General features: G+C 42.3%; 1 protein-coding gene across 3 annotated transcripts in view; it reads left to right on the forward strand.

Annotated features, from left to right (window-relative positions):
- RP1 (RP1 axonemal microtubule associated) overlaps positions 1–24,847 on the forward strand; it is a 542,476-nt gene that overhangs the window by 48,730 nt on the left and 468,899 nt on the right. For 2 of the 3 annotated variants that reach the window (XM_068237386.1, XM_068237388.1), the window contains exon 1: positions 21,478–21,560. The exons of the other annotated variant lie outside the window; for it this stretch is intronic. The gene's annotated coding sequence lies outside the window, so the exon portion shown is untranslated. Of the gene's footprint in view, positions 1–21,477; positions 21,561–24,847 lie in introns of those variants that run through there. 3 annotated transcript variants of the gene reach the window in all.

Here is a 24,847-nt window from a genome sequence, read left to right on the forward strand (position 1 = left end):
ATTTATCTACTTATATATGTGGGTTTTTTTTCTGAGATAGTATGGGTCACAGCGCCTCTTTAAAGCTAGTCAATTGATGGGAAGAAATACAAAATTACTAAACATTACAATGCCACAAACTCAAAATAAAAGGTCATCAGTAACAGCATTTGACAGTTATCGGACTTCTAAGTTCTTGCACTAAATGTACCCAGAGCCAGAATTGCACATGCCATTTCCCTCTGCAACACCTTTGGCTACTTAGGAATATGTTGCATAGGTGCTTGCTGGCCTAATATCTGCAAACTAAAATATAATTTCTGTGTCATGTTATAGACTGTTATTTAGAGAAGTGATTATTAACATCACAAAAGGATACAGCTGAAGTAAAAGCTTGGCAAGATTTGGGCATTGTTGTGAGCTGAATAGTTCCCCCTGATAACAGTGTGCTACTACTACACATCACACAGTTGTGCCCTCTCAGCACGGAGTAATGAGAGAAAGCTCAGTCCACCTCTGGGCCGGATTTACCATAAGGCACTGTAGGCACGTGAATACAGGCGCTTGCTGATGAAAAGCGCTTCCCTCCTATGCAGAGGCCTAAGCAGAGTGTAATCAGAACTTACTCAGATGTCTCTTGGCATTCCACTGCTGAGATCTCCCTTCCGTTGGGATCACCTAGTCTAGCTACCTAATACTTGGGGGCAATTCTAGCTACATAACACTGAGGGTACCTCTTGTTACTTAATTCTAAGGGGCACCTGTAACGAACAAGGGAAGTAAGGAAAGAGTGACAGCTGGGCCAGCCAGCGCACTTGCGGTGTGGTTCGGCAGGGGGTTGTAGGTCCATGGAGAGCGACGTCTAACGTGCCAGGACATCTGTGCCTATAGGCTCCTGTGATGTAAATCCGGGCCTGGTTCACCTAATGCTGGGAATACACTATCAGTTTTTTTGGCAGAAAGAGCACTCGGTAGATAAATTCTGACAGGTCCGATCTGATTTTGATCGTTTTTATGATCGATTTTCTCATAGAAGTGAAGAGAAACCAATCAGAAAAATGATCGGAAAATCGATCGGAAAATCGACTGAACAGGAAATCTGCTGAAAAATCTCATTGTGTATTCCCAGCATAAGATCCAATTTTAGGTGCAATGTAAATTGGGTTAACGTAAATAACTAGACTTTATTGTCTTTCTCCCATGTTTCAAAGCCTAGAGAGACAGAAAATATAGGATGGGAAAAGGCTAGCATGAAAATAAGTGAAGACATAAAAAATAAAATAAAATAAAATATATTATGTATGCATGCACATGAAAAGTAGCAATAACATCTGTCATAAAACTCAAATTGATGACAATGTGCCTTCAAACAGAAAATACAGGAAACAGGTATTTTTAGAAATCAGTCTGTAATTTCAAAGTAATTCATAGCTGGGTGTAATTTTCCATTTCTTGTGCTGAGAGTTCTGCTGCCGACTTCAACTCCCTAAGCAAATCAAGAATGCAATCCCCACATCCTGCTATTTCATGGTGGCAACCAACTGAAATGTACGTGTGCAGATATTTGCCATTTCTGTTGCTGTTTCAAGTGATTTATTTGAAGTCCCGGGAATGTCTTATCTGCTGAGATTGAGAGGTGCACACATAATGCCTCCCTGTTTCCTATGAGCAAGGGCTCTATTGTCCTGTCATACTCCACTTGAATGATTATTCCAGCTTGACCTTGACTGTTAAATGCATTTTTGACAAATCCTCTGAAGTTTATTGTTGTTTCTGCTCACAGGGAGCAGTGACAGAGCAGGTTGTATTTTCTTACTGTTTATTTATCTAGTTATTCCATTAAAACAGCACAAAGCCATTGTCCCTAGTTACTATGCTCTATCCAGTAATCATTCAGATGGTTAAAGAGACTATCCAATATGTATTGAGCCGTATTTTAAACTAGAGGCTCTAGAGGCAGGGATGGAATGTATCAGCAACACAGAAAGGGCTTATGTGCACTGGGAGCCGCAGCCGTTTCCGATTCAGCAGCAGCTCCCATTCTACTTAGTAGCAGTCCGAAATAACTAGCCATGGTGGAATGCACGGCTTAGGGACAAAAATGTTTGAATTCGTTAATAAATATCCGCTGATGAGGACCAGATAGTCGAAACCAGCTGTATGCATATTGGATTGGTGTGGCTCAGGTGCGTAGGAGATGGTCTAGTCCAAAACCTACTACCTACTGTAAGTGACAGCAACATGGGAGAAAATTAATTGATAGCAAAGTTTACTTTTTAGACTTTTTATTTACGTGTTTTCATGTATTTTACATTTTTACAATTGTTTATGATAGAGATCTTTTAAAGGATACCACAACTGACATGTGGCATAATGAGATAGACATGGGTATGTACAGTGCCTAGCACACAAATAACTATGCTGTGTTCCTTTTTTTCTTTCTCTGCCTGAAAGAGGTAAATATCAGGTATGTAAGTGGCTGACTCAGTCCTGACTCAGACAGGAAGTGACTACAGTGTGACCTTCACTGATAAGAAATTCCAACTATAAAACACTTTCCTAGAAGAAAATGGCTTCTGAGAGCAAGAAAGAGATAAAAAAAGGGGGAAATTCTTATCAGTGAGGGTCACACTGTAGTCACTTCCTGTCTGAGTCAGGACTGAGTCAGCCACTTACATACCTGATATTTACCTCTTTCAGGCAGAGAAAGAAAAAAAGGAACACAGCATAGTTATTTGTGTGCTAGGCACTGTACATACCCATGTCTATCTCATTATGCCACATGTCAGTTGTGGTATCCTTTAAAGCAGGATAATTAGCCATACTATGCCAGGGAAAAAAACATATATAAGTAGATAAATAATTGATCCACTTACATAACACGTGTATTGTACTGTCCACGTTTTGATTTCAGTGAATGTTTATAGTAAATGAAGAGAATTCTTTTCTTGGTGAGAACTATGTCTCTTGCCCACAGTTTGAGGCTAAATCCTGATGTAATTTCTTCCCTTAAGTCTTTTTTCTTTTCGCCTTCAATCGCTGAGTCACCACAGCCTTGCTTGTAAACACAAGTGAGCAGAGGATTATGTTTCAGCTAGGCATCTAGGCAGAGAAATAAAGGGAAGCGGAGGATTATATTTTAGGTAAAAAGAACCCCCAGCGTGCAGCTGAATGGCAATGGCTATTAAGGGGCCAGTGCTCCTAAGGTATGTAATAACTCCAAACCATAACAGCAAAGAAAGTTTTGAAAGGTTTGAATGCAGGATTAGCATCTTTATCACTTAATACACTCAGACCAGTTGCTGTTGAAATGTGATTTTTATGGTGACAATACCGCTTTAAAAGCTGAATGATTGCAAATACCTTATGTTTTAAGAAAATAAGATTATATTTTATATTTAGAATTACTTTTTAGTAAAAGGGCTTTTCGTCTCTTTTAGCCTCTTATACTCCCTCAGTGAATCTGAGGCAACAGTTGTGTAGGGTATGTATGTGTGTGTGTGTGTGTGTGTGTGGGGGGGGGGTAGGGGCAAAAAAGGGCTGACAGGACAAGCAGAGAATAACAGTGTGAGAGGAAATGTAAACATTAAATAAATAGGTGGGGAAAAAGGGGAAAATGGCATATGCTTATGAGTCCAACCCAAACTTCTAACCAAAAATAAACAAATGGTATAATAGACTCAATCTATTGGTATCAAAAAGGTAAACATGACAGTGTTATGAATGCCAAAGTGTAATGCACAACAGACATACTGTAAATAAAATAATTTAACTGCTTAACGACTGCTCAATGCCGATTACCATGAGCAGCGCAGCAGCCCCATGACCACTCCACGACAATTGGCGTGAAGTGCTGGGGGTGGAGATTGCAAGGGATCGCGTGCGCCGATGCTCCGCCCTGTCATCAGCCTCCCAGCAGTGATCACCGCTAGGGACTGTTAGACGACGAAAGCGCCATCTATTAACACTTTATAGTGCTGCAATCTAAGGCAGCGCTGTACTGTGACATGGCTGTCCCCCTGTGGGCGGCAGAAAAGTGATCCTCTGTCATAGGCTGAAGTCTAAGACAGCCGATCACGCTAATTGGATGGCGGGGGGAGGAAGGGAGGGTTTAAAAAAATAAGAAAAAATATTAACATTTATTAAAAAAAATAAAGAAATAAATATTTATAAAAAAAAATAAGCATTGGGTGAGCAATCACAGCCCACCAACAGAAATCTCTGTTGGTGGGCAGAAAAGAGGGGGAAGGGGGGGGGATCACTTGTGTGCTGAGTTGTATGGCCCTGCCCTTAAAGCTGCAGTGGCCTATTTTGTAAAAAAACAGCCTGGTCACTAGGGGGGTTTAAGACCGTGGCCTTAAAGAGGCTAAACATGTTGGTGGCAGAGGCGTGGTGCACATGCGCAGAGTAATAAAGGGCTGACAAGACAAGTAGAGAATAACAGTCTGAGAGCTACCCTCATGTTGACCAAAGCTAATAAACTGATTCAAAGAACTACTTACTTCAAAATATTCACAATTTGTTGCTTTTAAAATGTACCTGAGACGAAGGGAAAAAAAATCATACTTACTTGGGGCTTCCTCCAGCCTCCTTCGGCCTGATCGCTTCCTCGCTACCGTCCTCCGCTGGCTGCAGCTTCCACAATCCGGCCCAGTAATTTGGCAAATTGTAGTGTGTGCACCACTCACACTACATGAAATTATGTGCATGTGTAATTTTTTTGTTTTAAACATAATGCATTTGTTTCAAAATCACTATGCATTCCATTAAAGGTAATCTATTTTAAAGAACAACTATCACAAAAAAATGGAAAAATGGAAAATACATGAAAACACATAAATAAAAAGTACCGTACATTTCTCCCTAAGTAAAATGTGCTATTAATTACTTTCCTTCCTATGTTGCTGTCACTTACAGTAGGTAGTAGAAATTTGACAAGACGGACAGGTGTTGGACTAGCCCTTCTCCTCATGGGGGATTCTCGGGGTTTTCTTTATTTTCAAAAGCACTCAGTGAACAGCAGTTGCTCAGCCCAACTATCAGAATAGTGTGCAAACAGTTAGGTGGTGCTTTTGTAAAGAATAAATGAAATACTGAGAATCCTCCATGAAGAGATGAACTAGTCAGAAACCTTTTGGCTCCATCAGATTTCTACTACCTACTGTAGGTAACATAGCATAGGAGAAAAGTAATTTGTGGCTCATTTTACTTTGTAAAAAACATACTTTTTATTTGTATATGTTTGTTTACTTGTCATTTAAAGTTTACAATTTTTCCTTTAAAATAGGCTGCCATCAGGGGCTGAAATAGAAATCACAGGGCCCCCCTGCGAAACTTTGGATGGGGCCCCACTAACCCCTTCGCTTTCTGCAGGGGTACACTGAGAACCAATGTTATTCAATGGTCAGTGCACACTTGTATGTGTTTTCCCAGTGCAGATAAAAACAGCAGGGAAGCACTGTACACATTTTCTCTATCAATTACACAAGCTTCTGTGATAAAAATAGCAAATTGTGCGCGCAAAAGTCAGCGAAGGGGACTTCACGTGCTAACTGTTTAGCACAGCCGTGCTAAACAGTTTGCACGGCTTTGTGAATCAAGCCCATGGTGTGCAGAAAATGCATACAGAAAACTGACAGAGGAGTGTGCTCCCAGCCTCAGCTTATTACACTCACTTTGTCCATCTCTGATGGAGCAGAACTGGCTCTGCAGACTTCTCCAGCATCACTACAGTACACAGCACTTGGGGAGGGGTAGAGCGGTTGCTGTGCACAAGAGCCTGCTGCACACTGAATAGGGTCTGTCTTCAAACCTTTGTATGATTCCTTATCAGTGGCTGAGCAGATGCAGTCATTAGATCAATAGTGCAGAGAACAGAAAGCTCTTTCTCTTTGTGCCCAGACTCCTCAAGCATCACTAAAGGGAAAATAAACTTCTCCCCCTCCACAAGGTGCCCTGCAGCTTCTGGTCCCCCCTGCAGCTGCATCCCTTGCAGGGTCAATTGTTACGCCCCTGGTGGCCATTACTTATTTGTTTATTTGTTGTGTTCATCTACTGGATTCCCTACTGAGTGTTTCACTACACACCAGGAGTATGTGACAAGTGAAATCAGTACCCATGTCCTGGGTGTGTTTCCTGAAGTCAATAGGTAAAGAAAATAGGGGATGAGCATAACAACAGTAAACTAGCGACTTGTAATAGACACAGGGACTATGCCATCATTTCCATCATAACAGATTTACTTCAGATGCCACACTTTACATTTATTGCTTTCAAGAATGAGGTAGGCTGTGGCTGGCATTATCATTTTATCAGCCTGCTTGCCTGTAGCTGCAGAGTGCAATCACAAGGCAGAATTGGCAGCAAATTCTAATTTTTAAGATACACAGCATGAATTCCCATAAAAAGAAAATGAAACGCTGTGTCTTTCCTTCTTAAAGAATTGCTGTATTACCAGTGAGATATAACAAATTGTAGTAAACTTTTATCATTTTACTTAAATTTTGGACATAAACCAGAGTCCTATAATAAAAAGTGTATCTACTGCAGGCCTAAGAGATACATACACAAGTGCTTGATTACGCCATAGTGCAATTAAATCTTGTCTAATCTGGATTAAGTAAAGAGGCCACAAATCTTATTATAGATCTGGCTACCATAACGAGCAGCCATATGCAGATGTCTTACTGTGCAGCTTAAAGTGCACAAACAGAATCTGAAAAACGGGATGTCTAACCACAGAGGTAGAGGAATATTTCTGGGGATGACAATGTCTTGTTGGGTGAATATGATGGTGTTCATCATCAATGTAATCAGTTATAAACTACTTGGCTAGGTGAAACAAAGGATTTACCTCTGAACATTGATAGTGCTTCAAAACTAACAACATGTAAAGAGGAAATTGCTTTGAATGCTTAGCCATGTGTTACCGCTAAATATGACAATATCAAATGATCACTTGACTCTAAAATACAGTGTTTGGTGCTTGAAGGTGGGGAGGGTTTATAGGTCAGGTAGGGTTATACACCTGATTGGCAACTGCCAACATTCTTTCCCTGGCCAAATATTTAGCCTGTGCAATGCCTTACTGTGAGCTAGGGATGATCAGAAATGTCCATTTCAGAGTCATTTTATTAGTCATTTTATGCATCAGAGAATGCATAGTTACATAGTTATTTGGGTTGAAAAAAGACATACGTCCATCAAGTTCAACCAGAAAGTACAACACCAGCCTGCTCCCTCACATATCCCTGTTGATCCAGAGGAAGGCGAAAAACCCTTACAAGGCATGGTCCAATTAGCCTCAAAAGGGAAAAATTCCTTCCCGACTCCAGATGGCAATCAGATAAAATCCCTGGATCAACATCATTAGGCATTACCTAGTAATTGTAGCCATGCATGTCTTTCAACGCAAAGAAAGCACCTAAACCCCCTTTAAAGAGAATCTGTACTGTAAAATTCTTACAATAAAAAGCATACCATTCTATACATTATGTTCTCCTGGGCCCCTCTGTGCTGTTTCTGCCACTCCCTGCTGCAATCCTGGCTTGTAATTAACAGTTTTAGGCAGTGTTTACAAACAAAAGACATAGCAAGTGATAGGCTGAGAGTTAGCTCAGTGTGTGAGTCATACAGAGTGTGCAGGGGGCCTGGAGAGGGTGTGTATAGCTTCTATCCAATCACCAGCAGCACAGCACATTCCAGCCTGGCTGCCTGAGCCCGATAGAGCCGACAGAGGAGAGGAGATTAGATCATATAACAGAGATAACACAGCCACTGTGCAACTAGAAAAGTCTGCAGTAAGACAGAGCACATTAAAACAGCTATAGGAACTTATAGGATAGAAGAAATAAGGCTCAACATTTTGTTACAGAGTCTCTTTAAATGCAAATATAGAATTTGCCATAACTACTTCTTGTGAAATGTGTTCCACATTTTAATCACTCTGATTAAAATGTAGCGTTCACGCTGAACGCTAGCGATTGCTGAATCGCAAAATGCAGGAAAGTTCCGGCGATTGCGTTCACGATTTTGCTATGCTGTAGTGTGCATAGCAAAATCGCGGCAAATATCGCTCCGCTGCGCGATTGCTTTTGAGCCAAAAACGAATCCCGGTACTGGAAATAACCTACCACGATTCCTATGTTATTTAGCAAACCGTAGTGATTTAAAAAATCACTAGCGGTTTGTGATTTTGCAATTCAGCATCGCAAACGCCGCTAGTGGAAAAGGGCCCTTAGGGTTCTTTTCCACTATGAAATGCGATTACAATCACGTTTCAATTTCCACCATGGGTTGCACTACTATACTCAGTCGCATCCAAAACGCGGCAGGACGAAGATTGCGTTTTGACCAAAATCGCATCGCAATCGGATCACACTAATGGAAATTGCTGCTGCAGTTTCCATTAGTTTAATGTACCTTGCGATTTGCGATCAGAAACAAATCGCAAATTGCAGGGTAGTGGAAAAAGGCCCTTATTGTAAAGAACCCTTTCCTAAATAAATGGCTAAAACGTTTTTGCTATATGCGAAGACCATGTCCCCTAGGACATAAAGCCTAGGTAAAAACAGGGAACACCAAGAGCCCCAATAGTGTAATTCGTACTGGACAAGGTGGCAATAAGTTTGTGTTGCTAGATACTCACAAGTCAGGGTCACCAGCAGGCAACCACTGTAAAGGCAGGTGGGGAGATTGTCCTGAAAATTGTATACAATGAACAGAGGCGCCAAAAGTATAAGATTAGATTAAATGAGCTTAAAAACCAACTTAAATGGCAAAATTGAAGGAGGAAGTGGTGGTCTTACCTTCCTCAAGCAGACATGACAACGACTGCGATTCAGACAGTCAAACACATTTATTAGGAACTCCAAAAAGAAATGCAACGCGTTTCGCAGGTTCAACCCCGCTTCATCAGGCAACATACGGAGGAGTATCAAACAATCTGCACAAGGATTCAAATCAGAGGCGCTTAATTTGAATCCTTGTGCAGATTGTTTGATACTCCTCCCTATATTGCCTGATGAAGCGGGGTTGAACCTGCGAAACGCGTTGCATTTCTTTTTGGAGTTCCTAATAAATGTGTTTGACTGTCTGAATCGCAGTTGTTGTCGTGTCTGCTTGAGGGAGGGAAGACCACCACTTCCTCCTTCAATTTTGCCATTTAAGTTGGTTTTTAAGCTCATTTAATCTAATCTTATACTTTTGGCGCCTCTGTTCATTGTATACAATAAAGCCTAGGTAAGTAGAACTCAACTTTTTTTTTCCTGCCTCAGTTTTTAAAGAGAAACCGTAACCAATGACTGAGCTTCATCCCAATCAGTAGCTGATACCCCCTTTCCCATGAGAAATCTTTTCTTTTTCTCGAATGGATCATCAGGGGGGGGGGGGGGGGTCTGTATGGCTAATATTGTGGTTAAAGGAGAACTGTAGTGAGAGGTATATGGAGGCTGCCATATTTATTTCCTTTTAAGCAATACCAGTTGCCTGGCTATTCAGCTAATCCTCTGCCTCTAATACTTTCAGCCATAGGCCCTGAACAAGCATGCAGGAGATCAGGGGTTTCTGACAAATTTAGACAGATATGACAAGATTAGCTGCATGCTTGTTTCTGGTGTGATTCAGACACTTCTTTAGGCAAATAGACCATCAGGGCTGCCAGGCAACTGGTATTGCTTAAAAGGAAATAAATATGGCAGCCTCCATATCCCTCTCACTACAGTTCTCCTTTAAGCCCAGTGTCGGACTGGGAGGTGGAAAAACTGAGGAAATCCACCTGCTGGCCAAGCAGCAGTAATCTTGTGTTATCACTCCCAATAGAAACCTGCAGCAAGTCTTCACTGTGAGCAGCAAGCAACACCTGATTACTGCTGCTTGGCCAGCAAGTGGATTTCCTCAGTTTTTCCAGCTCCCAGTCTGACACTGGTGAAACCCCTCCCACAGTGTGATGTCAGGAGTCAGGACCATGGTCCTGACAGTTTCCTGTCTGTGAACCTCATTGCATTGTGGACAATAGCTGTTTACAGCTGTTTCCAACTGCCAAAAAAGCAAGCAGCATCTCTTTCCACTGACATCACCTGCCAGCAGAACAAATGCCACCATTTGGTAAATGTCAGAATGTAAATCAGTGAGAGAAATGCTTTTACAATGGGCAAACACTGACTAAATCATTTATACATAATTATTGTAAAAACGAAGCACTTTTTTATTACATTATTTTCACTGGAGTTCCTCTTTAAAGAGAAACTCCAACCAAGAATTGAACTTTATCCCAATCAGTAGCTGATACCCCCTTTTACATGAGAAATAGAATGATTTTCACAAACAGACCATCAGGGGGCGCTGTGTGACTAATTTTGTGCTGAAACCCCTCCCACAAGAGGCTCTGAATACCGCGGTACTCTGGGCAAACTGCCACAATGTAACAATGTTCACAGACAGGAAATGGCTGTTTAAAGCTGTCTGTAACAGCCAGAGCAGCTAGAAACAGCTACATAACTTGCCCACAGTAACAATGTCACCATGTAATACATGTCAGAATGTGAATCTGGGAGAGGAAAGATTTTACAATGAGCAAACACTGACTAAATCATTTATACATAATAATTGTAAAAATGAAGCACTTTTTTTTATTAAATTATTTTCACTGGAGTTCCTCTTTAACCCATTTGCCTTCCGTCGTTTTCACTTGAGAAATGTTCACCTCCCATTCATTAGCCTATAACTTTATCACTACTTATCACAATGAACTGATCTATATCTTGTTTTTTCCGCCACCAATTAGGCTTTCTTTGGAGGGTACATTTTGCTAAGAGCCACTTTACTGTAAATGTATTTCAACAGGAAGAATAAGAAAAAAATGGAAAAAAATCATTATTCCTCAGTTTTCAGCCATTATAGTTTTAAAATAATACATTCCTCAATAATTAAAACTCACGTATTGTATTTGCCCATATGTCCCGGTTATTACACCATTAAAATTATGTCCCTATCACAATGTATGGCGACAATATTTTATCTGGAAATAAAGGTGCATTTTTTCTGTTTTGCATCTACCACTATTTACAAGTTTAAAATAAAAAAAATATAGAGGTATTTCATCTTTACATTGATATTTAAAAAATTTTTTTTTTATATTAAACGTTTTATTTGGGTAGTTTTGGGAGGGTGGGATGTAAATATGTGATTTATAATGTAAATGTGTGTTTGAATTTAATTTTTTTTACTTTTAGTTGTAGTTTTACTTTTTGGCCACAAGATGGCGGCCATGAGTTTGTTTACATGACGTCACTCTAAGCGTAACACACGCTTAGAGCGACGTATGGGGTACGTTACAGCCAGAAAAAGCGAAGCTTCCGAGAGAAGCTGTCGCTTTTTCAGCGGGGGAGAGGAATCAGTGATCGGGCACCATAGCCCGATACACTGATTGCCTGGCTAACGAACCGCGGGCTGGGAGCGCGCGTGCATGCGTGCGATCGGCCGCGGGAGCGCGCGGTAGCGCGCATGGTTCCTGGACGTAGTTTCTACGTCCAGGAACCAAAATAGGTTAAGGTATTGAAAGCAGAAGATGTCAGCAGGACTGACAGGCAACTTGCAGTGTTTAATAGAAAATAAAATGTCAGCCTCCATATCCCTCTCACTTCATGTGTCCTTTAAAGTGAACCCCCAGACTAAAAATCGACTCAGAAGCACTGAAAAGGCCTGGTGTTTCTTTAACAGTTTCACAGCATCAGAACTTTGTTTCTCTTAGGCCCCGTTCACACTTGCATTTCTGTGCCAAACGGACCGGATGACCGGATCCGGTCCGGTTGCATCAGGTATGTATACGGCTGCGATCTGGATCCGTTTGGTAAAAGTTATAAATAAAACTATATAATTGTTGGGGTCTGGGAGGTCAGCAAAAGGTGCACCTGTAGAATCAGGTCCTCCGCTGTTTAGGCCTCACCTCCACCTCCGACATACTGCCAAACAGCTCCAGCACGTTAGTCACTGCTGCACCACTCCAGAAATGCTTGGCCCATGTGTCCCCATCCAAAATGGCCGCTAGAATACGCATAGGAAGTGGGGTAGAACGTCAGGTGTTTGTAGCCAGTGTGTTGTGCTTTCCGTTTCCCATTGGTTTCTATTTCCAGATGGTGCAGTCAGGCTCCGGTCCGGGTGCGTGGGCCGGATGATCCGGACCCGAAAAATAGCGCATGTTGGAAAAGTGTCCGGAATCCGGATCCGATCCGGCGCCGTTCTGTATGGAACGGACGCATGTGAACGTCCGCATAGACTTTGCATTGCTATACGGAACGTACGTTCCGTTTGTACAGTATACGGTCCGGATCCGATCAGGCGAATCCGAACAGCGAACGCTAATGTGAACCAGGCCTTATACAAGCCTCATTTTTAGCTGCACAGAAGAAAACTGCCCGGGCTTTTTTCCCCTGATGCTGTGCAAAGCATGATGGGATTTCTGATGTTGTTGTTCTCGTTCTGCTGTTTTGGTGCAATTTTTTTTTTTTTTACATTTTGAATTTGACATTTGAAGCCTAGCGTGTGCAGCTGGGAGGGGTTATCAGGACACAGGACAGTTGGAAATGTGTCTCCTGCTCCTTGTCACCTCCTTTCAACCAAAAAGATGGCTGCCCCCATGACAAAGATGGCAGCCCCCATGAATCACAAACATTTGCCTGTTCTTTTAAAACAGGGTGGGTAAGATATTATATGACCTATCTATTCTAATTAACATAACTAATGTAACTTTATGACAGTATGTTTGTTTAGGCTGAAGTTCCCCTTTAACATTTTTCTCACTTATAATATTAATTTCAGAGTGATGGAATTGGAGCAGGACTCAAAAAGGGCCTAAAAGCGAACTCTACTCCAACAGCTAAATATGATTACTACACATACACTCACCTAAAGTATTATTAGAAACACCATACTAATATGATGTTTGACCCCCTGTCACCTTCAGAACTGCCTTAATTCTATGTGGCATTGATTAAACAATGTGCTGAAAGCATTCTTTAGAAATGTTGGCCCATATTGATAGGATAGCATCTTGCAGTTGATGAAGATTTGTGGGATGCACTTGTGGGATGCACTATTGGGTTGAGATCTGGTGACGTGAGGCCATTTTAGTACAGTGAACTCATTGTCATGTTCAAGAAACCAATTTGAAATTATTTGAGCTTTGTGACATGGTGCATTATCCTGCTGGAAGTAGCCATCAGAGGATGGGTACTTGGTGGTCATGAAGGGATGGACATGGTCAGAAACAATGCTCAGGTAGCCCATTGCACTTAAACGATGCCAAACTGTCAAGCTCGTGCAAATTGTAGCCTCTATTTCCTATTTGTAGTGGAGATGATACCCGGTGGGGTTTTCTGCTGTTGTAGTCCATCCCCCTCAAGGTTGTGAGCAGGGGTTCTCGGATACCACTTTTCACTATCAGGAACTAATTCGGATCCGGATACCTAGATATCCAATCCGGGTCGGATATCCGAGTTTGCAATTTTGAAACCCGAATTAAATTCAGATACCCGACCCCAGTATCCATCTGGATTCGGATATCCGGATTGAAAACCGGAAATGGTCTTTTGAAGGCTTCTTAACTGTTTTAGAAGCTAAACATACCACCACCACCACGCTCTCTCTCTCTCTCTCACTCTCTCTCACTCTCTCTCTCTCATCTTCCAGGGATTTATAGTATGTCCAAAGCAAGCTCACATACTTTGGCCAGGAATCGAACCCTTACTTATAGATAGTCATACGAGACACATGCTGGGTGCAGAGCTGTGTGGTGAGTCAACACATTGGCTTAAGACTTTACCAAATCCAATGCTCCAATATGGGGAAGCTTCTCTGTTTGCTGTTTGCTTTTTTTTTTTTTTTTTTTTTTTTTAAGTGTGGTGTCACAGTTCACTCATCTGTTCAACTACAAGAAAGGCCCAGGAGTAGTCTTAGCTACCGTAATATCTATGTTACGGCAGGGCCCTTATAACACTTTTTTTGACAGGGCTATGGAAACCGTTTTTGCCCATGAGATAAAGCGAGGTGCAAAAATGAAATCATGCCTAGCAGAGGATGGTTTTGATCCATCAACCTCTGGGTTATGGGCCCAACACACTTCCACTGCACCACTCTGCAGTCTGCTTACGTTTGTATACAATCTTCAAGTTTAAGAAGGGTACATTAGTTCCCTTCACAAAACCATCCCTGGGTGCGCTTGAACCACCAACCTTTCAGTTAACAGCCAAATGCACTAACGAATTGTGCCACAGACGCTGTGCACACAATCGCTGCTAAATGGCTATCTGGGGTTTTCTTCGGACAACTGTTGAACACAAAACACAAAGCTATCCCTGGGTGGTTGCATGGCCACCTAGCTTTTCATCCTGCCCACCCTTGCCCTGGAATCTTCCAGACTTCAAAGTGCTGTCCTTTGCTGTGTGTGTGGTTGGTGGTATAGTGGTGAGCATAGCTGGCCTCCACGCAGTTGACCTGGGTTCGATCCCTGGCCAAAGTATGTGAGCTTGCTTTTGACATACTACAAATCCCTGGAAGACGAGAGAGAGAGGGGTGGTCGTCGTCTTTTTGCCACCGCCTTGTAATCCGGATTCGGATATCTGGGAGAAATCCGTGGTTATCCGGGTCAGCCGTCAAACCATCTGCAGATAGCTATCCGGATTTCTGGCTAACTATCCGGAATCCGGATCTGGCCGGATAGTGGAAAAATGGTCGGATATCCGGGTTACCCGGATATCCGAAATCCGGATGAGCATCACTGGTTGTGCGTGTTGTCGGTTCACAAATGCTTTGCTGCATACCTTGGTTGTAACGAGTGGTTATTTCAGTCAACATTGCTCTTCTATCAGCTTGAATCAGTCGGTGGTTTCTCCTCTGACCTCTAGCATCAACAAGGCATTTTGGCCCACAGGACTGCCACATACTGGATATTTTTCCCTTTTCACACCATTCTTTGTAAACCCTAGAAATGGTTGTGCGTGAAAATCCCAGTAACTGAGCAGATTGTAAAATACTCAGACCGGCCCCTCTGGCACCAACAACCATGCCACGCTCAAAATTGCTTAAATCACCTGTCTTTCCCATTCTGACATTCAGTTTGGAGTTCAGGAGATTGTCTAGACCAGGACCACACCTCTAAATGCATTGAAGCAACTGCCATGTGATTGGTTGATTAGATAATTGCATTAATGAGAAATTGAACAGGTGTTCCTAATAATCTTTTAGGTGAGTGTATAAATTCACTATTTAAATGTTTAAAAAACTTGGGATTATATTGAAACACTGATAGGATTCACATATTCTCTCTGCACGGTATATGCAAGAGGCTAAGTGTGGCAAAAGCTTCTAGTAGTAACTGAGTCAACATGATTTGAATAAGAGGAGGGGGGAAAAGTCGATATTGGGTTCCCTAAAGTACTCCTGTACCACGTAAATTTTAGTACCTGTAAAAAAAAATCCACAGCATAACTCACCTACTCTGGGTTCCCTTCGATGTCTTTTCCACCCTGTCAGCTCTCTTGGTCTCTCCCCCCCAATTATCTCTTATTTTCACCGCTATGGTGCTCACCCAGAAGAAACTTGAAGTACTTCCGGGTCAGCGCAATAGCAGTGAAAATGACGGCAGATACAAGGGGACATGGCGGTGAAACAAGAGAGCTGACATGGGGGAAAAGACAGCGAATTGGTGAGTTATGCTGTGAATTTTTTTTACAGGTTACTAATTTCAGCAGTACAAAGGGGCATGGTTGAGGGCGCTGCTAGGAAGGATAACTGCTTATTTCCTCCCTGCCCATATTTGACGTCAGTCGAAGATTGTGACATCCAACTGAAAAGACAAGCGTGTGACCCTACAATGACCGCACCACAGTATATAGAAAGTACAAATAAGCCTTTATTGAACCATACATATACAATAAAACCATAAAAACAAGCACAGTATTGAATAAATAATGCCCACAGAATTGCACTGTAAGTGCTAATGATTAATGGTGGATGTATATAAATAACCAGAAGCCAGCTGCACACACCGGGAGCAGGGAAGGAGGGGATGTGAATGGAGCAGATCTAAGTCTGCAGATGATTGGCCTGTGCTGGTGAGGCATATGCCTCGTGATGCTGGGGGAATATGGAAAGTAATTCCATATGCTGAGGCCAGTGCGTGCATCATGCCCGGAAGAAGCCGCTGTTGGCGGCGTATCGCGACGGCTCTCTGCACACTCGCCCTCAGTTCCAGCTCCACGCCGGTAAGCCTTTCGCTCAACACGCACGATCACATCCACTTTGACTGTTCCCTCACTGGGGTTTTCACTGTCCTTTGGCCACTACTTCACGCACTGGCCTCAGCATATGGAATTACTTTCCATATTCCCCCAGCATCACGAGGCATATGCCTCACCAGCACAGGCCAATCATCTGCAGACTTAGATCTGCTCCATTCACATCCCCTCCTTCCCTGTTCCCGGTGTGTGCAGCTGGCTTCTGGTTATTTATATACATCCACCATTAATCATTAGTACTTACAGTGCAATTCTGTGGGCATTATTTATTCAATACTGTGCTTGTTTTTATGGTTTTATTGTATATGTATGGTTCAATAAAGGCTTATTTGTACTTTCTATATACTGTGGTGCGGTCATTGTAGGGTCACACGCTTGTCTTTTCAGTTGAGTGTTCCCAATTTTGTTTGACCTTTCTGCACACATGTATTTATATACATTATCAGCCTGATGTCATTCAGTTAGTACTAGTGATGGTGCTTGTCCTCTTCTTGAGTTTTGAAGATTGTGACATGTCACAGCACCATTCACATAACGACATTCACATGTTTTAACTGATAGGAAAAATGTTTTTGTTAGCCAAGTATTCAAATATATGATTTTGTAAAAATCATTTCAGGGAGCCAGACCCCTTCTTCAGGCATATCAGCAGATGTAAGAAGATAAGAGTGTATATCTGAAAATATACCTGAAGAAAGGGGGCTCTCTCCCTGAAACTTTTTGTGGATCTTCTACATCTAACCGTTCCTCACTTCTAAATAAACCTGGTAACATTTGTTCTTTTTCACCTACCTAACATACTCTGCCTCTGACACAGGAGCTCTGGGTTCATATCTCGCGCTTCCTGTTTTTTAATCAGCACCTATTCAGTAAAGAGTCCTTGGGCTAGACTTCCTAAAGTTTGCTACTGCCTACTGAGCACGTCCTAATGGCTGCAGCTCTGGCACTTTGAGTTCGCCAGGAGAAAAGCGCAATATAAATGTTATTTGTCTTGTTAGTGAACTAGTCTCCCCTAAACTGGCATCAAGCAAGTGACGTTACTATGACCATAGCAGGGAGGGTAAAAGGATGTTGGAAGGATGAATAGTTCAATGTACAGTATTCTGTGCTGTGCTACAGGAAATGTGTCAGTGTTTTATAATTGCATAATTAATATTAACAATATAAGCAAGTCTCTTCCACTTCTGTTTCACCTTTGGTGACCCAATGTTTGCCCGTCAGTGTTGGCATTGTGTGAGAACAAGATAAAGAGTTCAATGCCCTCTCATTACTCGATGAAAATCATGTGATATGAGCAAATTGTTCTGTACATTACTACAGCAACCTGTGAGAGTCATCCTCATCAGCAGTCTGCAGCAGTCAAAACAGCAAATGGTGACTAGAAGGGTTTAACCCTTCACTGTTAAATATTTGTGTTGTAACATTAATAAATCACACATTACACACGAAAATGTTAATATACACTTTTTTTGAGAGTAGAGATTGTCCAAAGATTAAATATTTTATTTTATATTTCATATTTGCCCAGATAACGATAATGTTACATTTTTTAGAATTTTGTAGAATTGTTATTACTGTAGATAGATTTATATTTAAACTTACGTTAACTTGATGAGACTTAAAGGGAATCTGCAGTGAAAATAAACTTATGATATAATGATTTGTATTTGTAGTACAGCTAAGAAATAAAACATTATTAGCACAGCTATGAGTCTCATATTGTTTCCAGTACAGGAAGAGTTAAGAAACTTCAGTTGTTATCTATGCACAAGAGCTTCTGTGAGCTTTGCGACTTTATAAAGTTGTGGACAGCACTGTCTTTTGAAGCTCTTATCTCAACTGTCTCTCATTGTTTCTTCTTAGTTTGTTTTTTTTCTGCAGAGAAAAGTTCAAAAGGTCAATAGTTTTCTCCGTGAAATCATTTAAAATGCTGAGTGTAGTGTGGAAACTGCAATTATTAGAGAATGATGCAATGTTATAAAAAAAAAAAAAGAAAAAAGATATATACTGTATATTCCTGCATATAAGACTACTTTTTAACCCTTGAAAATCTTCTGAAAAGTTGGGGGTCGTCTTATACGCCGGGTGTCATTGATGCCGGGTGATACGCCCTATCCTGTTACTGCCTCTCAGATCTCCCTGCTGAGGGAGTGCAATCTATTCCTCCATATCGCTCTGATAAACAGGTAGACAAGGAGAGCTGACCAGTCTACCTAAGGAGAGTTGACCAATGCAACAAGTCAATTGACTATATACTGTTATATACTGGGTAACACATACAGTACAGCACCAGTATCTGTTCATACACAGCACCAGTTGATGATTTTTTTTTTTAATTTTAATTTGGTGTGCGTTGGAAGAGGGGTAGTCTTATACGGCGAGTAGATCCCAAACTCTATATTTTAACTGGAAAAGTTGGGGGCTCGTCTTATATGCCCAGTCGTCTTATACGCCGGAATATACGGTACCTGAAAATAAAAAATATGACACTTTTTTCTTTGCTACTAATGTTCTATTAATTATACGTATTAAACAACCAATTCATTGTATCATGAGTTGTTTTTCGCTTTTGTGTCACTTTAGAGCATACCTAAACCCAGGACTTCCTCTCTGCTCTAAAAATAATCAGTATAATAATCTTTTCAGAAAAATATTTCTTTGTTACAGCTTATAGAGCTCCTTCAGAGATACTGCAGTGTGGTTACTTCCTGTTTTTCTGGGAGCAGAGATAGGGTTTTTTCAAAATTTTCCTCAGGCGGCAAAAAGTCTAGGGCCGGCCCTGCCACCTTGGCATACATATGATAGCACTGCAACTAAAAATGGGTGCAAAATAATGGTAATAGAATATCTGTAATTTTACCGATATTCTGTTATCCAATGTAGTAGAATAGATGTAATATAACAGATATTTGACTATGTCCTAACCTAACCCTATTCTTACACAGAGCCCTCTCTCTTAAAGGGAAGGTTCAGGGAGGGGATTCAAAAAATAAAAATAAATTTCCACTTACCTGGGGCTTCCTCCAGCCCGTGGCAGGCAGGAGGTGCCCTCGCCGCCGCTCCGCAGGCTCCCGGTGGTCTCCGGTGCCCGACCCGACCTGGCCAGGCCTGCTGCCAGGTCGGGCTCCTCTGCGCTCCATTTCCTGGGACTTCTGCGTCCCACGACGGCGCGCTGACGTCATCGGACGTCCGCCCGGCTGTACTGCGCATGCGCAGAACTACTGCGCATGCGCAGTACAGCCCGGCGGACGTCCGATGACGTCAGCGCGCCGTCGTGGGACGCAGAAGTCCCAGGAAATGGAGCGCAGAGGAGCCCGACCTGGCAGCCGGCCTGGCCAGGTCGGGTCGGGCACCGGAGACCACCGGGAGCCTGCGGAGCGGCGGCGAGGGCACCTCCTGCCTGCCACGGGCTGGAGGAAGCCCCAGGTAAGTGGAAATTTATTTTTATTTTTTGAATCCCCTCCCTGAACCTTCCCTTTAATACTTAAAGGGAACCTTAACTGAGAGTGATATGGATGTTTCCTTTTAAACAGTCCTGCTGATATCTTTGGCTGCAGTAGTGGCTGAATCACACACCTGAAACAAGCATGCAGCTAATCCAGTCTGACTTCAGTCAGAGCACCTGATCTGCATGCTTGTTGAGGGGCTGTGGCTAAAAGTATTAGAGACACAGGATCAGCTGGAGAGTCAGGCAACTGGTTTTATTTTAAAAGGAAAAATCCATATCTTTCTCAGTTTAGGTTCCCTTTAAAGTGTAGCAGAGCTGAATAAAGAAGAAAAATCAATACTTACCCGCTTCTTCCTCCAGCAGCATAAACACATGTGAGTCCCTCTGCGTCCTACCGGAGTCTGCTGTTCAGCCACGATCAGCCCCGGTAACTGTCTCAGTCGCATCCAGTTTTAGTCTTCTGCGCTTGCGCAGACCTCCAGCGCATGAGCAGTAGACCCAGACTGATGTGACTGAAACAGTTACCGGGGCAGATCACGGCTGAATGGCAGACTGCGGGAGGAGGCCGAGGGACTCACATGTATTTATGCTGTTGGAGGAAGCAGTGGGTAAGTATCGATTTATCTTCTTTATTCAGCTCTGGTTTACTTTAACAACCAACCGGTGGTGCCTAACACTAAAACTCATCTGGTGGGTGGCTAACCTTAACCACCCCATGGCTAACTGTAGATGGGTGCCTAACCATCCCACTATGCCTAACATTTAAGATGCCCCCCCCCTCCATGGGCTCCACCATAGGCATTACCAAATTGTGCTGGCTGCACTAACCACTGACAGAGAAGACCTCAGGGGAAGGGTTTGAAAATGAGGCGGGTCTCCATGAAAGTTTAACTGTTTAGATTAGTTACACCCAATCACTCCTTGGCCACACAAGTCCAGAGGGAGGGAGCGAGAAGTAACAGGAAGTAGTGACCCGCATTCAAGAGCAATGCGGCCGGATTGCAAAAAAGTTTTCCCATCTCTGATGTAGCCTGACGTTAGTGACTGCTGATCATCTCTACAGACATACTGCAGTGTACATGCTGGTTTTTACTTTGTTAAATAACCTAATCATAACTCACTTAATTTTAGCCTCAGGCTAGGAGGAGATTAGACAGAATCGCTAGTTTGTAGAAAACGTTTTTGCCCATAATGAAAGTCTGTGGGTCACATAAAAAAAACATATATGTGCATTTTTCCTATATGTGTTTTTTAAAACGCGCAACTTGCTGTATATTTCTGAAAAATGCATGTAAAATATACATAATGTATTTCAATGGACACGCAGAAGATGTGCATTTTTCCATGCATTTGTACATCCATTTTTGATGCGTTTTTTCATAAAATAAATATAATACTTTATTTTACTCCATTGAAAAATGGAAAATATTGAAAAATTTAAACAACGCATACAAAAGTGCACCAAAAAAATGCAGAAACACAAAATGCAGAAAATGTATGGTCTTCTGCACAGCCAAGTGTGCTCCCGGCCTGAATGTTGAACAATTAAGGAAAAAAGTATTCATTTCAGGTTAGGAAAGGGCAAAATTCTGCTTTCAAAAGAGATCTCGTGAGAAATGGAATGTTTGCCGACAGACTAATGTATGAATGGCAGCTCTAAGCCTCGTTCCCCTAATGTGACTCCAGTGATTAGTCCTGAGATGGTATTAGGCAAATTGACTGTGATGTCCTGAGTGGCAGCTCTGCTCATAGGTTTTATGTACCGGAGCTGTTTACACCATGGTTTAACGTCTGGCAATATTTCTGCAATATTCCCATCATTTTGTCAAGTCAAATGGCAGGTAAGTGATCACCAAATAGTCCTGTTGATGTGGTTGCTGACGTCTTTCTTTTTAGGTTATGTTTTTTACATGCATTGGTACTAGCAGCATGTTTATGATTTAATACATTATGATAGTGATGCTGCAATTCTCTGCCATTTGGGATAGCTCACAGAAAAAAAACAGTGAGGTGCAAAAATATTTATTTGTGGAGTATGGTTCAGTGATTTTTTTTTCTATATATCTTTATATGTTTTATTTGGTATAGTACCGGATGAAAAAAACAACAACAAAAAAACAACAAAAACCAGCAAGACTTTTATTCTTAAATAATGATGTCTTTCACCGATAACAGAAGGTGGTGACGAATGGGGATCACTATATCACCTGATCTGCTACCAATTTTTTTTAAACTCAGATGACCTACACCGTACACCGGCAAAGTACTTCCAAATGTATGCATATGGCCCACAGGATTACATCTAGGATACCACATTGTCTCCATAAATGTGCAGATCAACCACCTGGCTTAGGACCTGTTTCCTCTACAGGCGGATTCTGGATGCAGAAAACTGACTCCAATGAATGCTTATGGGAAATCTGCATCAGAAAATTCCTGCTTAGTGGAAACAGGCCCATAGGCTTTCATTGGAGTCAATTTTTCTTCCTTTCTTGCATCCAGAAGCCGCGTGTAGTGGAAACAGGCCCTTAAGATTGCCATACATTACTCAGTTTGTGACATCAATCTCCCAAAGAATTCATCATAATGATCAAATATGGCAATGTAATTACTTATTTTCTCATTTAGGAGCTGACAGGTTCTGGTTGCACAAAAGAGACTGCATGCCCTTAGTATAACCAGGTCCTATACACCTGAAAAATGGCTATAGGGAACATGAGTAAATGACTCAACTCTAAACATAAATCCAATTAGGTGAGGGGCTTACAACCTGTGTGGCCAGAGACATTATATTGGTTCATACAAGCTTGCGTATGGAATTAATAACAGCTTCTCTATAGATGTGCCTCTTCCTTGAGCTCTTTGCCTTGAATTACTGTGGTGAGCTTAGACATGTAGAGGGAACACAGAACTCCAGCTGCACCGTGGGGACAGTGTGACAGGATGTGACACACAGGAGAGGTGTAAAAATGCATAAATAATGTACCTTACTGGAATCACATTGGAAGTAAACCATCCTCTGTGGACAACAAAAGTGCCATCTACTCCTACTGGCTTTGAGTGAAAGATGTTAGTCTTTATATGCATAGATAGCTCATAAATTACTCCATGCTATTTTCTCCTCCGTCGTCTCTGAGCTCATCTTTTTTTCTTCTATTGACCTATTCCTGGTAAAAGGAGGACTCGGTATTATTGCCTGCCAGTTGTGTATAATAAAGCAAGGCCTAATCCACTCCATGCTATGATCCTGCCAATGTATGGGAATACGGGTAGTTAACAGAAAATCGATCAATTAGCCGCTGTATAGATCACTAGACACAGTACTTAACGGCGTGCTGAAATCTGTCTTGTCTGTGCAGCTCGAAAAGAGGATTTAAACAATTCTCTTTTTACAGTCACTGATCAGGATATAAAACAATGTGCGTTCATCATGGTGGCTGGGTTTTATACTCCAATGTCATATTGACAGGGAGCAGAACACCATGAAATACTGCAGGGGGAAGGTAAGCTGTGTTCTGCATGTATATTTACGTTGGCTGTCACTGGGACGTGACTTTTAACTCTCTTTGTTTGAGGCAGAAATTTGGCTTCTTACAACAGAAGGTATTTGCGATTATTCAGGTTGAAGTGAGCATAGGATGTCTCCCATGGTGCATCACTGCTGAATATGCAAATCATCCTTTGTTGTCGCTGTAAGCCAGCCACACCTCCAGAACCGCTGGAATGCAATGATGTGTCAGCTTGTTAATGGTACAGGGCCAGAATAATCCAACATGCATACAGATTGTTTCAGATTGGTTGATCCTCATCTGTGAATGGCATGGATTAATGTGGCTCTATGGGGCAGGACTTGAAGCACCCAGAGTTACAGATTTCCCAGCAAGCTCATGGTGAATCAGAACTCCCAGGAGTGTGTAAGAGGCCGAAAGGGATCAAAAAGCCTTCCTACTTAAATGCAGGGCCGCCTTCAGGGAATCACAAGAGGAACATGTGTATGGGGCCAGAGATCAGTCTGTCGACCTCAACAGTGACAGTGCAACAGACATGGGCCCCAGCTGCAATCAGTGAATGGCTGTGTGTGTCCATGGCCGCCATGCACCCTCTGCCTGCAGGGGGTGGGGGGAGTGTGTATAAAGAGAGAGCACACCAGCACAGTGTGTGTAAGTAACACCTAATTCCAGCATGGGAGTCCTCTGTTATCTGCACTCTCCTAAAGCCCTCTGATCATTCTGCTCCTCTGGCTCTGTCTGCTCTCGCCTTTCTGAATGCTGGTTGGACTCATTACGTGACATGCAGGAATACCGGGTGCAGATGGAGGCAGAACAGAAAGATCAGCTAGTTTTGGGGTGAAAGGGCTACAGGTTTGCCCAGTAAGGGTCCAAACACTTCTGATGGTGGTCCTGCTAAAATGCTGTGCACAACAGAAGTAGGTAAGTAGATTGTAAGCCTTCAGGCAGGGTCCTCCTCCTTATGTCTCCTACCTGGTCATGCACCTCCATCACTGTACACCCATCCTATGGATCTGAGTGAACTCGACTTGTCTAATCTCCATACTCCCAGTGACTAAGCATTGCCTTGTACTCATACCGTGCTGCATGATCTGTTTTGCATGTATTCCTGTATGGATCCATCTGAAAATGGCGCCTGCGAATTATGGCGCACGGTGTTGACGCTAATCCGTTTGTTGCTTATCGCTATTTAACGTTAAAGCCTTATCATTATTTAGCTCTGTTTATTTTACTGAAATTTAGCGTTAACACTCAGAACCCTCTCTGTACCTATGCCTAACCCCTAGACCCTCCCCTGGTGGGGCCTAACCCTAACCACTTCCCTGGTGGTGCCTAACCCTAAGACCTCCCTCGTGGTGCCTAACCCTAACCACCCCCCTGGTGGTGCCTAACCCTAACCACCCCCCTGGTGGTACCTAACCCTAAGACCTCCATGGTGGTGCCTAACCCTAAATCTCCCCTGGTGGTGCCTAACCCTAACCTGCAGTTTGGCTTATGTAGGTTAGCTATTGATAAATAACGTTACTGTGCGCAATAACGTCTGCTGTTTGGCAAATGAACGGTGCTATTGATAAATAATGTTACTGTGTGCCATTTTTCTTCTTTTTTCCCTGCGCGCC

The sequence above is a fragment of the Hyperolius riggenbachi genome, chromosome 5 (assembly GCF_040937935.1).
Source record: "Hyperolius riggenbachi isolate aHypRig1 chromosome 5, aHypRig1.pri, whole genome shotgun sequence".
Classification (NCBI taxonomy): Eukaryota; Metazoa; Chordata; class Amphibia; order Anura; family Hyperoliidae; genus Hyperolius; species Hyperolius riggenbachi.